The following is a 12,156-nucleotide window of genomic DNA, read 5'->3' as shown; positions in this document are numbered from 1 at the left end:
ATAATTGAAATAACTATTAAGCTGACTGAATAAGGAGTGCTCTCATTTAAAAGTACAATACAGTCTCATGACAGTCCATTAAAACACAAACTCCTAGCTTTGAAGTAAGTTTCCTAAAGAGGAAAGTATTAATGATCAACAAAGATAACTGAATGCAAGATATTTTATATCCAAAGAGAACTTATTTACTTTAACCCTTAGTACCTTGTTTTAGGCAATGCCAAACTGACAAACCTACAGACAAAACAAATAAAACCCAAAGAAATCTGAAGATATTTCTGCTCAATGCTAGGATCCCAGCCATTCCATACCCTACAAGCTCTCCTCACTCTGGCATCTTTGCAGTTTTCGAGACATTATTTAAATCTGCAGAAAGTAATCTGGCAGTGCAAGGTTTCAGTGCCTTCCAAAAATGTAGGCCATCGGCTGCACAGAGAGGGACAAAAGATGTAGGAGTGTCAATCTATATTACCAAAACATAACTCTAGGTTGGTTAAACAGGAGGATACCATGACATTTATCCCTGTGCAAATCACCATAGAAAAACTTCCACACTATATCCTAACAAGCTATAGGCCATCCTTTGGTTCGTAGAATTCCATAGCTTGTACCTATTTCTACTGGAGGCACTCACTATTAAATCAAATACTCTAGTCATAGGAGACCTTATCTACCCCTATATAGACTGGCAAACTACACTGCATCATACTTACAGGCATAATGATTCCTGGACTTTGTTAACACAAATACCCTTACCAGACAGTGTTCACACCCAGCAGAGGTTCAAGCATACTGGACCTGGCACTCACCAATATGAGAGAGTACTGCACTCCTGGCTCAGTGTCATGTCTTCATTGGTGAGGTCAGACCACAAAACAGTCTCCTTCAAAATAAAAATGAACTGGGTAACCCTGGCAAATGCTGTAACAGTTATGAACTATTCCAAAGCAAACTCCATCTTATTAAATTATAGTTTATCAAAATTCAGTGCCCCTCCCAACCCTGAGTTCACTGCAGCCTCTGCAGAATTGTTCACAGAGATCTTGGGCAACCATGAAAATGTCTGTATAGAGGCTGCCATACCTACAAGAATTAAGCCCAGAACAACTTTAAAAAACAAACCACACTGGTGGAATCCTAACATTAGTGGGGTATATAATAAAAGGAAAAAAATATATGGTTAAAATAAGGAAGAGCAACTGCCATAGTGATAGAAGCTCTCTAATTAAACTGAATAGGAAACTAAAAGGACTAATTAAGTCCAAGAAGCCCAACTACAAGGTCAAGATGGCCTCATAGGCTAAATACAACCAAAAGGCTTTCTACAACTATGTAAAAAAACTCAAAGACAGTATACATCAGTGTACCAAACTGGTGGTCAATGGTGCCACCTTCACTGAACAGATCAACATAGTGAATATTCTTGCTGACAAATTCAACTAAAACCTCACCCATCATTCCCCTGCCTGCATGAAATATGTACTTGCTTAACCCCCTTCCCCAACGAATAACAGGAAGCAGATCCTGGCAGCACTCACTAAGACCAAAAACACAGTCTCAGTGGACCCCGACAATATCTGGATGCCTCCTGAAACATGAGCTATCATGACTACTTGAGTTACTTTTCCACTATAGACTCAAAATAGGCTTTGTATCATGAGAATGAGGCCAGTAACATTTATCTCACTTCACAAAGGTAGACAATCAGCTGACCTCAGAAACTACAGACCTATTAGTTGACTAGTCTACTATGCAATGCCATGGAACGAATTATCATGGAAAAGACAGTCAGCTTTCAGACATTGATCCCGACCCAGTTGGGCATTGTCAGGAGCAGGTCATGCCTTCTAAAACTGGTGGACTTCTTTGAGAGGGTCACTAAGGCAAGGGATGAGGAGAAAATGGTACATACCACCTACTTGGACTTGTCTTAGGTGTTCAATACAATACCCCTCCTGGTGTAGTTGACAGACCCACTAAACTGGGCATAAACCCCAGCATAATTTACTGGATTGCCAGCTGGCTCACATGCAGGATGCAGGAAGTCAGGATTGGTGTGAACACCTATCCTAAGAGACCAGTCACCAGCGGGGTACCTCTGAGCTTCCTAGTGGACCACCCCTATTTGGCATCTGTTTCCCAGAGTTAAAAGCCAATGTCAAGGGCCCTAGGCTGACCAAGTTCACAGATGACTACAAATTACAAGCTGTCATAGATTCTCTCCATGACCCAAGCATCTTAGAAGAGAGTCTAACACAGATAAATGACAGGTACCAGTCACAGATTAAAACTCAATGCCAAAAATGTATTATGGTATCTTTTGGGAAAACTGCCACTCACGCCAATTACTCCTTCGAAAAGACATCCCTAAGAGTTGACCCAATAGTCAGGGATCTGTGAACATATGTATATAGTAATCTGGTCTTTAACCAGCATGTAGCCAAGAAAATCGTTCAGGAAGCAATCAAACCAAGGTTCAAAATTACTCTCTTCTGTTATGATGTTTGTCATCTGGACCAGTCTTTAGCCTTAGTGGGGTGTGGATTCAGAATGCAATGCTGACATGGTCCCTAAGAGATGAAGTCCACATTTCTCAATCACAGTGGGATCTTTGGTGCCAAAGGGGACTGAACTGCAGCTCAACAGAGTGTGAGGGAAGGGATCCCTGTTTTCTTAAATGTTCAAGGGAAACAGTGGAATGAAAAAAAAGAAACGGAATGAGAAAAATAGGTGCTTCCATCACTGATACCACTTTCAAACTGGCAACTGGGCCAGCAACCACATCCAGCCTCACTTTTCCTACAGTTATTTGTCAGAACCCTATGTTACAGCATAAGAGTCTGCATAGGTAGCATTACAAACCTTCCATTTTAAGTAAAATTTCCACACACATTTCTTTCATATGCCTGAGGTATGGTAGCAAATTTACAAACCTAGCCATATATTATTTAAATATTGAAAAAATTGTGGAAAGAGTTATTAGACTTCTACAGGCAGTTACTAAGCATTTACTCACTGTTGTTCCATACATGGCATGCTCCCCTACCTTCCTCACAGATGCTCAGTGTCATCTGCTGGCAGTCCTGGAATTTATCAGACAAGCTCCCAGAAACCTCATCCAAAAGAAACTAAAGGCCTAGCTGAAAATGTTAAAAGCACTGTGAGTAAAATTAAATGAGTTACCCTTACCATGTCAAGAATCTAGAATCAGTTCAACAAATATTCCATTAATTCTTAAGGACATGAACTTTTATTACAGACTCCAATGAGGCAGCAAAGGCTGAAGGTAGTGATGTCAGTGTATGCTATGTGATAAAATTGTTACCTTTTTAATTTCAGTAAACAGGATCAAGAATGCAATGCACAAAATAGAAGACTGTGTTATTGTGACAATAATAATAATACATTGGCTGCAAAATTTCACAGTTTTTGTGGATTGCATAAAATCCTTCTTGTAGGTTCACAAGTTAAGTACTAGGCTGCCTTTGCAGGCCATTTTATGCCTAGTCAGTTTTCATTTTTGTGCTTGAAATAACCTATTCCATTTGGTTAGACGTTGGCTTTACCCACCCCATGGTCGATAACTATATATTACCCCTAATGAGAATAAATGGGATCATACCATAGATAATTTGAGATGACCCATACATAAGATGAAGCACTTAGAAGCTGCCTCTGTCCATTAGTAGTACAGAGGTCAATCCTGGGCTAAACTTTCTGTTTCCTATCCATAGGTCCAAATTGACCTTTGTTTTAAATTGATGGGGAGTCTTTTCTAGAGCAATGGTATAATTCTGCGAGTATAATGCTTGTTTTGTCTTTAGCTGGTTAAATATGTATTATTAATCTGACTTTTACAAATGAAGTTCTTAATAAAAAATTAAAGCAAAAAAGTAGTGAAGTTTCTGAGGAAATATGTTACATATGAAAGCTATACATTGTCACTTAGGCAAGTGAATAAAACACTACACAATGTATGACCGAATTAAAGTAATGAAGACAGTCTTCATAATTTTACAATATGTAAGAATCCTTAATAAGTGACAATTTTATGTGGCCTAACTGAAATATTAAGAAAAAAGACATATTTGATTTTGGAAACTGCATTAAGTGAATACAGAGCTATTTACATTACTAAACAGTGAGTAAATCAAATGTTAGAAAACTGTGCTTATACTAGTAAATATCTGGACCATATAAAACAGAAAAATGCAAAAATTAAAATGTTCAGACAAGTCCATGCATTGCCTTACAATAAAAGTTCTTTCGTTGACTGCTTTCTTCCGTCTACTCCACTTGCTGACTTTTTTATTTTGCAATACCATGGTTAATTGTACTGTCTGGTTCAGTCAATATTGTCTCCATAGCATATTGTTGAATTGACAGTTGCAGTACTGCATATATTTTGTAGTTCTACGTCTGTGGGTAATTGCAGCTATTGGGCACTATTCATTTTTGTGTCTTTATTGTTATTGTTATTATTGCCTTGACTTAGGTTCATTGAGGATCAGTTCATTATCAAAATTAACAAATAATAATTATAATAATAACATTAAAAATGATTTCACTGTGAAATGCTTAATTAAATACACCAAACCATGAGTCAGGACTCATAGTTCCATAGATATGAAATGCATAGTGTAGTTCTAGTGCATACAGAAGTTTAGTTATAAGGCCATATACCATTTTTGAAGGTGTATCACATCCAGTAGGGTAAGACAAATGTAAATGTGTTCAGTAGAAGTCCATGCTAAACACTGAGGATGCAAATAGCACAGAAAGCTTGCATAGTACGCAGTGCATGAGGATGATCTGAGTGTCACTGATAACTCAACCACAGCACTGGAATGTGATATGGTGCTACTGCTCTCAGAATGTAGTAGGTGCAAACACATAGTGCTGGGATGGTAATACTCTCCCTGACATCTTGTAGTGGATGAAGGTCTGCCTTGTGACACCTTGTATATATAGTTAGAATAGAATAGCACAGATGTATGTCCGTGGATAAACAGTGAAAAGACAATGATAATAGTTCTAAAAATCCATCCATCATTGGTAATGAAATGTACTCCATGATTCATTCCAAAATGATTAGAGTAATGCAGTGGAGAACCTACCCCAGTTCTGAACCCCACCATGGCTATAACATCATACTGTATAGTATGTCCTACACAGAACCTGGTAATGCTGAAATACTGAATGTGAGGGAGTCCTGCTCTGTTAGATACAGAGACATTCTGTTAATGAATCCCATTACCCATTCCTGACATAGCCTGAGCTCATTCAAGGCCTTGGTGAATCCAACAAGTCCCTCAGAAACTGTGTAGCACTGCATTTCCACTTGTATGGCAGTGGTGATGGTATGGACATTGATTCTGCCTGCAGTACCAGTGCTGTCATACAGGTGGAGATGTTATCTCCCAATGCAGTGTTGCAGAGCAGTACCACTTATATGATGGATGGGAGAATGCATGCATAACTGGTAAAAAAGTCCATCATAGGTTCATAGGTAGGTAGTAGGCTGTTGGCCCTAGGGCCTATATAAGCCTAGCCAAAAAGGTACCCTGGCTTTCATCACCCAAGACAATTATTTTCTTGTGCCCCTGTCGAGCAGAGCCACAGAAGTGATCCCCGGGGTGAATTTCTTATCTCTCATCCAATCATCAAGATTTTTCTTGAAGAGTGCTAATGAGGAGCTTTGTTTGATATAGATAGGTAGTTTGTTCCAGAGTATGGGAAGTCTCTGGGACATGAATCTATCCCTCCAGCAAGTTCTGTTTATTGTGGTGACAAGGTTTAGGTCCCTAGAGCGTGTAGCTCGGAGGGATTGGGATTTCTTTAAGTGGAGCATGTCCAACAGCTCTGGGTTTGACATAGCTTTGTATGCTAGGCAGAGATCGCCTCTGAGTAGGTGATATGTGACAGAGAAAAGATGGAGTTTTTTGAGATGGTCTGTGTAGGGCATCTGTTTGAGGCCAGTAATCCTCTTTCTGAGGTATTTCTGTGGCCTTTCTAGTTGTAGGTGTCTTGTGAGGTGCATGCCAAAAGGGGTGTTGTACTCTATAATGGGTCTAATGAGTGACGAGTAGAGGGGAACAATGACCTATTTTTTTCCTGGATGAGAAACCTTTTGTAATGAGGTGTGCCACGTAGAAGAATTTCCTGACTACTGTGGTAATGTGATTATCAAAGGAGAGACTATGGTCCACCTGTGTCCCAAGGTCTCTTAACACACATTCGGTGTTAAGTAGACTACCGCCTATGTGTAGTTCATGGGTACAGAGTTTTTACCAAAAGGGATGACAATGCACTTTTTGGCATTGAGCTTGAGGCCATGGCTTTGACACCAGGCATCTATCTCTGTGAGGCCCTTTTGTAGGATGTCCACATCATTAGGAGTTTTGATTATGGCTCCTAGTTTGCAGTCATCTGCAAACTTCATTAGCCAAAGACCTTCTGTGTTACCCTGTACTTCTGAGAAGTAGATACCAAACAGGAGAGGGCCGAAGACTGAACCCTGTGGTACTCCACTTGTCACTGGTCTAAAGTCGGATTTGGAGTCTGCTACTTTCACAGTGTGGGTTCTGTCAGTGAGCCAGTTGGCAACCCATCTTGTGACATAGAGATTTATACCTAGTTTAGTGAGTTTATCTATAATTCCAGAGTGGGGGATGGTGTTGAAAGCCTTGACGAGATCTAGATAGGCTGTGTGAACCACCTTACCCTCATCTACAGCTTTAGTGACTGCTTCAAAGAAGTCTATCAGGTTTAGGAGACATGATTTGCCTTTAAAAAACTCAAACTGGGTGGGGTCCAGAGTTTGGAGATTACCAGTGTCATTGTTTATAAGTTCCATGATGATACATTCCATAGCCTTGCAGACCAGACTCATCAGGCTAATGGGGCAGTAGTTCCCGAGGTCCGTGGTGTCTCCATCTTTGTGGAGTGGGATAACCATTAATGTGCACTATTCAGTGGGCACAAAGCCTGAGGTGAGGCTATGATTGAACATGGTACTTAGGTGGGGTGCCAGTTCGTTCTGTAGTTCATGTAGAATGCAGCCTGGGATGTTGTCAGGTCCCATGGATGCTGTGTTCTTGGCTTTGGAGAGTGTGTTTTTTACCTATTTACCTGTGATTACAGGAACTTGCAGTTTTGTTTCCCACCGAAGAGAACAGGCATGAAGGTGGATTTCTCCTCCACTTTGTATTGTAATGAACTGTGTGAGCCATCATCATTGTAATTCGGGAATAACTTGCCCATTGCCTTACAGTGGATGAGCACAGTTCTTGGCCACTTCCATAACTGCTTCCAAATAGTAACTGTACAGATCTAACTTTATATGGGACTTGCTACTACAAGCAGTCCAGCTTTCCAGTGTTTGATGGCTGCATTATCAATTTGTTTTAACAACTGGAGATGTTGCAACACCAAAACAACCAATTAGATTCAGTGTGCTGTATCACTGCTTCAAGATATTACACTGGCATGCTTTGCCAACATAGAACTATGAAATTTGTTTGGCACTTTGAGCTTATTTCCCCTTTTGGAATGATCATTTATCATGGATTGTCCTCATTAACATATGCTTGTTGAAGAATGGTAGTGCCATTACTTAACCAGGCTTAGGGTAACTGGTTGATGTTGAGTGTTTATCTCATGCAGGGATCCTTTTATAATAGCTGTGCAGCGAGCTCAAATCAGGCATACATTTCCCCAGTCAGTGGCAGACTTCCAGCACTAATAAAACAATAATGTGACTGGATACATGCATACAGAGTAAGGTGCACACTCACCATGATAGCACATCTCTTCTGAATTTGTGTTCAGTCCTGCCTTAAGAAGCGAGAATGCATGCTAACTTGAGAGTGGCAGTCTGTTTCTACACTTGCTACACAACTGATGGCCACTCTTCTATAATTTGCCAGTATGTAGTCATATTTTGTTACAAAATATCTGCATCTATTTTGACATTTTACTCAGTTACATACTTTTATGTTGATGCTCTTCCTTCCATTTTTCTCATGCACTTCAATGCTCACATTTCATTCGTATATTTGTTCAGCCTCCACACCCTGAATGATTTAGGATTAATTTCATAGGTTCATAGGTGCTTACTAGGCTAACGACCACAAGGACCTTTTTAAGCCTAGCCATGCATACCAAATCTCTGAGATGTTCTGATACCCTTGATAAGTGTAAGCATAGGCCTGGGAGATGAGCCATTTATAGGTTACCGCTGTTCATTAGAGACATAGGTGCCAAACCAGAGATGAATTTCTGGTTTCCCATCCAATTGTTCAAATTGCTCTTGAATTGGGTTAGGGAGGAACTCTGCTTCACGTGGATGGGGAGCCTGTTCGATAGATGGGGTAGTCTCTGGGATACATACCTATCTCTATAGCAGGTCCTATTTATATCACAGGCAAGGTTTAAGTCTTTAGAATGGGTAATTCTGATACTGTTTGTTTTGTGGATATGCAGGAAATCCATCAGAATGCAGTCTGACAATGCCCTGTATGCCAGGCATAGATCTCCCCTCAAAAGTCTGTAGAAGACAGAATAGAGGGATAAGGTCCTGAGGTGGTCTGCATAGGACATATTACTTACACCCTGTATTCTTTTAGTGAGGAACCTCTGCAGACATTCCAGTTGTTGGATATGCCTGGTTAGGTACATACCAAAGGGTGCATTGTACTCAATGATAGGTCTGATGAATGCCGAATACAGTGGAAAAATGAAGTCCTTGGACTTAGATGCCATACATTTGTTTATAAGTTGTGCAACATAGAATGATTTCCTCACCACTGTAGACACGTGATGATCAACAGCTAGATTACTATCTATGTGTGTCCCTAAGTCCCTGACTACTCGGTCAACTCTAAGTGGTGTGTTGTCAATATGATAGTTACCATGGATGGATGACTTCCCAAAGCATATTATTATGCATTTCTTGACATTTATTTTTAGTCCATGGCTCTGAGACCAGTTATTTGTCTGTGTCAGCCTCTCCTGGAGAACATTTGTGTCAGTGTGAGATTCAATGACAGCTCCTAATTAGAAATCATCTGCAAATTTAATCAGTCAGAGACCACTGACATTGGCCTTGACTTCTGAGAAGCAAATGCCAAAAAGGAGCAGTCCAAGGACTGATCCTTGAGGGACTCCATTTGTGACTGGCCTCTTTGTAGAGGTGGACTCCCCAATTCTAACTTCCTGGGTCCTGTCTGTGAGCCAGTTGGCTATCCACTGGGTGAGATACGGGTTTGTACATAACCACTTGAGTTTGTCAACTGCTCGTGTGGGGTATTTTGTCAAATGCCTTGGCCAGGTCAAGGTAGACAGTGTGAACGATTTTTCCTTCATCCATTGCTTTGGTGACCTTCTCAAAGAAGCCCACCAGGTTGAGTATGCATGATCTGCCCTTGAAGAAACCAAACTGGGTTGGTTCCAGTGTCTGGAGGTTTACTATATCTCTATTGATCATCTCCATGATAATTATTTCCATGGCTTTGCATATAAGACTAGTGAGACTTGTGGGTCTGTAGTTTCCAGGGTCAGTAGATGGCCCAGCTTTGTGCAAAGGGATAACTGTTGCCTTTCTCATTCATGAGGCATGAAGCCTGTTTGGAAGATAGAGTTAAACAGTAATTCCAGAGGCCCTGATAGGTCATGTTTCATGCTATTTAGAAGGAATCCTAGGATATTGTCTGGCCCCACTGATGCAGTGTTCTTAGTCTTAGAGAGAGTATTAAGAATCTGTTCCCTAGTGATAGTAGGGGGAGTTATATTTGATGATATTTCCTGAGGGAAGGTTAAGGGGGAGAGAGGAGTAAAGTTGGAGCTGAATTTATCAGCCAGGAGGTTTGCTATATCTTCTGGATCAGTATAGGTGGCTCCATTTACAATGAGCTCTGCACACAAGTGTGTATTGCCTTTGAGGTTTCCTAATGTTTTTATTGTATAATCTAATTCATCTGCACAGGTTGAACAGTTTTGTCTGTATTTGTTAAATGTTGGCCATCTATGATCTTTGTCTGGTCCTTACACACACACACACACACACACACACACACACACACACACACACACACACACACACACACACACACACACAGAAAAAGTGTGCCCAATACTTGCATCCTCTGCTCTGCAGACTGCTTCTGCAGATCACTAATATGCACTGCCACAACAAAGTTGGAGAAAAGAAGGCCTCTGCCATGGGTGATATTTAAAAATGTTTAATAGCTAGCAAGATGTCAATTAAGCAGTCATGATCACTTAATAAACAGCTTAGAAACCATCTGTCAGAGTGTCCTTTCCCCCTTAAAGGCCATGCCTTTTAAAAATGAACAGTTTTACAATTAGCCAATTTATCAGCTGCCTGTTAAATGACCATAATTGAGATTCTTGGCTAAGCCTGCAATTGGTTACATTTAATCCAGTTTTCTACACCAATAAACAAAATGTAAGTAAAAATATAAATAAATAAAACATAACTTAATGGCAGCTCATAAACTGTCAAAGTTTCCATAAAAGTCAGACATTGTACAAGATGGCAAGCAATTTCTACTGAGACTGAATATAGATGAGGGTGACAAATGGGCCTGCCCTTCATGATGCTAAAAGCCCTTGCAACTGGTCTGCTGCCAAGTGATTACCATGAACATATTACAATTATTAAATCATGTGTCGTAGCTAGTCTAAACCCTGTGTCTTGTATCAGAAAGTCAGCCATCTGTGAATCTAGTAGCTGATATAAAAGGTGTGATGCAGTCAGAAAGCAAAGTAATTTCATGCATATGCAAAATTTCAAGAAATACATATCTGAGGTTTCATCTGTATGATCCCCATATACAAGAACATTCTACCCATGCCTGTACCTGTACACCATTACCACAGTCTGTGGGCCCCTGATCTAATAATTGTAGGATGTGAACTGCACTGCATTTTCCTTACCTCACATACTCCACAAGCCCTAGGGACTCCCTCATATATTGTCTCTCTATTGCTTCAGTCCTCATAAGAGACTATTATTTCTTGCAGAGACCATTGCCATACAATATGGACTGGTCCTTCCCAAGGTTTACATTCTTGTGATCTAGGCCACAAGAAAAGAAAATTCCAAAGCAATTATCCAGTTGATGAGCAAAACTTACACTATCATTAATCTAGCAAAAGTGGCTTGTGATGAAGTCGATAATATAGATTTTCAAAATTTCAGCTTTGTAATATTATTCTAGTAGTGTGATTAATTCCAGAAAATAATGCCTGTGTGTATGTAGTTGAATAAGGCAGAGTAATTATAAGAACAACCAATCAGATGTACCCTGACTTCCAAAATACAAAGAATCAGAGTAATGTTGAAAAGAATCTTCACTACATATTAACAAGAACTAGCAAGAACTCCCATCACTTGGAAGCTCTGCAACACTACCTCGGACCTAGTTTTCTGGTCTTTTGCCTTGGAACAACATCAGAATGGATGGTAGAGTCCACAAAGTAGAATCCAGGTGGTATGCTAGAATCTTTTTTCTCTACAAAAAGCATAGGTAATTTGATTCAAAAACATCTCATGCATTATTACTCAGTTTAATTTTTCTGAGTGTTTTGGGATTCTAGTTCCATGATGGGAATGGACCCCATTCCTTAATCAAGGTATAATCAGAGTTCATGAAATTAGTATTGTTTTAGTTTTTGATGTTAGTCAAGTGTGCTCTTCTTAGCACCGTCAGTTTGCCTGCAGTTGCCTCCTTTTGCAATCCATACAAGGTTGCATGCATTGCTAGCACATTTAAGAATGATTTCAGACTCCTTTCTATTAGTCCTGTTCCTCCTAGTACTATTGAAACTGTCTGGGTATCCTTCTTCCTCATTGCCCTTGTTTCAGCCTGAAAATCCTGGTACTTCATGATTGTGTTTCTCTGTGTAAGGCACTGCAGTCACTGGGTGTAGCAATTTCAACAATCACTGCCACTTTAGTCTTCTTTTAATGAACTACTATACCTGATTTTCTCACATTTATTTTCTGAACTGTTGGTAAAGGATGATCCCATGTGATATAAATGTCATCATTCTCTATAATGCTATGTGTTTCATGTTTCCAGTGCTTCTCAGCTACTTCTGTATTGTAGTATTTGCACAATCACCAGTGCA

The sequence above is a fragment of the Protopterus annectens genome, chromosome 1.part0 (assembly GCF_019279795.1).
Source record: "Protopterus annectens isolate FY-2018-M chromosome 1.part0, PAN1.0, whole genome shotgun sequence".
In the NCBI taxonomy this organism is placed as follows: Eukaryota; Metazoa; Chordata; order Ceratodontiformes; family Protopteridae; genus Protopterus; species Protopterus annectens.
The sequence above is the reverse complement of the archived record's forward strand: the minus strand, read 5'-3'. Positions refer to the sequence as shown.